The sequence below is a fragment of the Piliocolobus tephrosceles genome, chromosome 10, assembly GCF_002776525.5.
Source record: "Piliocolobus tephrosceles isolate RC106 chromosome 10, ASM277652v3, whole genome shotgun sequence".
NCBI lineage: Eukaryota > Metazoa > Chordata > Mammalia > Primates > Cercopithecidae > Piliocolobus > Piliocolobus tephrosceles.
The window spans coordinates 53588991-53591927 of NC_045443.1; positions in this window are offsets into that span (position 1 = coordinate 53588991).

The window sequence follows — 2937 nt, forward strand, 5'->3', positions numbered from 1 at the left end:
CTGCACCTCGAAGCATTAAGGCTCGGGCATCTGCACCAAATTTTACAGTCTTTCGCCAGATGAGACCAGTGTCCAGGGTACTGACTCCTCATCTCACTCGGGCTTATGCCAAAGATGTAAAATTTTACCTTCTTTATCTCCCTTCCATCTGATATTCTCTACTTGTAGAGTAGAGGAATGGGGTTAAATCTTAGCATGTAAGGAAGTCCCCCTTTTTTTCTGCCAGATTTGTTTTTATTTCTTGGATGGTAGGACTCAAAGAGAAATGGGAACTGGGGTGTCTTGTATCTAGTGTTTTTTGATTTTGTATTATTTTGTTTCCTTTTTTTTCTAGAGATAAGACATATTCCACCAATTTCCAGGAGACTGAGAATTATGAAAATAATTTATGAATAATCAGGTTGTATGCTTATGGGAGAGAGGGAAGAAATTAAATTGGATGATCCCTGAAACTTTTCGAGGTATGTAGTTTAGCCTGCATGATTCTAGGATAATCTTTTGAATGTAACTAAGATGCCAGTTTTTGGAATTGCTCACTTCAGATCTTCAAATTTGGGTTATATGATACCCAGAGGGATACATGCTGGCAGGCGGTAGAGTAATTAATCGCAATGAAGATAGCATCTGTTGGGTGTTTACCAAGTGTCAGGCACCTTCTTAAGGGCTTTATATGCATTGCCTTATTTCATTTCACTACAATTTTAGGGAGTGGATACTATTTATTATTCCATTTTACAGATGAGAAAAGTAGGGATCAGATATGTGAGGTAATTTCTCCTAGTGCAAAAGTGAAGTATTATCTTCATTTTGCACACGGGTGAATGAGAGATGTTAAGTAACTTGGTCTAAAGTCATATAAGTAGTAACTAACAGTGGTGACAGGATTTTAATTTTCTTTTTGGAGACAGTCTTGCTCTGTCAACTCAGGCTGGAGTGCAGTGGAGCAATCTCAGCTCACTGCAATCTCTGCCTCCCAGGTTCAAGAGATTCTTATACCTCAGCCTCCCAAGTAGCTGGGATTATAGGCGTACACCACACCCAGCTAATTTTTGTATTTTCAGTACAGACAGCGTTTTGCCATGTTGGCCAGGCTGGTCTCAAACTCCTGGCCCAAAGTGATCTGCCCGCCTCGGCCTCCCAAAGTGCTGGGATTACAGGCAAGAGCTACTGTGTCCAGCCTGGTGTCAGGATTTGAACTCAGGTCTGCCTTTTTCTAAAACCCATGGTTTTTAACTGTTTTTAATTTTTTCTTAATTTGATTTTATTTTTTAAACTTTTTATTTTATTACATATTTATTTATGTATTTTTTTAGAAATAGGGTCTCTCTCTGTCGCCCAGGCTGGAGTGTCATGACAGATCACAGTTTACTGCAGCCTTGAACTCCTGGGCTCGAGTAATCCCTCTGTCTCAGCCTCCCCAGTAGCTGGGACTATAGGCGCACACAACCACACTTAGCTAATTTTTTTTTTTTTTTTTTTTTTTTTTTTGAGATGGAGTCTTGCTCATCACCCAGGCTGGAGTGCAGTGGCGTGATCTCAGCTCACTGCAAGCTCTGCCTCCCGGGTTCACGCCATTCTCCTGTCTCAGCCTCCCGAGTAGCTGGGACTACAGGCGCCTGCCAACGCGCCCAGCTAATTTTTTGTATTTTTAGCAGAGATGGGGTTTCACCGTCTTAGCCAGGATGGTCTCGATCTCCTGACCTTGTGATCCACCCGCCTCGGCCTCCCAAAGTGCTGGGATTGCAGGCGTGAGCCACCGCGCCCGGCCTAGCTAATTTTTTTTATTTTAATTTTTTTAGAGACAGAATCTTGCTCTGTTACTGGTATGGTCTTGGAACTCCTGGCCTCAAGCTATCCTCTTGCCTCAGCCTTCTGAGTAGCTGCGATTATGGACACGAGCCATGTGCTTGGCATTAACTATTTAAAACAAATATATATATATATATATATATATATATATATATATATATATATATTTTAATAGAGACGAGGCTCTCACCATGTTGTCCAGCTGGTCTTGGGTTCCTGAGCTCAAGCAATCCAACCACCTTAGCCTCCCAAAGTGCTGGATTACAGACGTGAGCCACTATGCCTGGTCTCTTGCCCCACCACCCTTTTTTTTATAGGGGTGAGGTCTCAACTACTTAAAATTCTAAGGTATAATTAAGCATTAAGGAACGAAAAGTGAGACTATAACACATTAGGAATATTAGAATTGGGTTGGGTACAGTGGCTCATGCCTGTAACCCAGAACTTTGGGAAGTCAAAGTGGGGAGGATCGCTTGAGACCATGAGTTCAAGACCAGCTTGGTCTCGCTTGTTCAAGAACAGCAATGTCACTTCTGGGTATTTACCCAAAAGATTTGAAATCAGTTCATTGAAGAGATGTCTGCATTCCCATGTTTATTGCAGCACTATTTAGAGTAGCCAAGTTATGGAATCAACCTAAGTGTTCATCAACAGATTAATGAATAAAGAAAATATGCTATATATACACAATGGAGTACTATTCAACTTTATTGATTTATTTTTTTTTTGAGACAGGGTCTCACTCTGTCACCCATGCTGGAGTGCAGTGGCGTAATCATTGCTCACTGCAGCCTCCAACTCCTGGACTCAAGTAATCCTCCCACCTTAGCCTTCCAAGTAGCTGGGACCACAGATGTGCACTACCATACCTGGCTAATTTTTTTAATTTTTTGTATAGATGGGGTCTCACTATGTTATCTGGACTAGTCTTGAACTCCTGGGCTCAAGTGATCCTCCCACCTTAGCTTCCCAAAGTGCTGGGATTATAGGTGTGAGCCGCCTCATTCAGCCTAAACTTTAAAAAAGAAGGAAATTCTGTCATTTGTGACAACATGGATGGAATTGGAGAACATTATATTAAGTGAAATAAGCCAGGCACAAAAAGACAAATACTGTAAGTTCTCACTT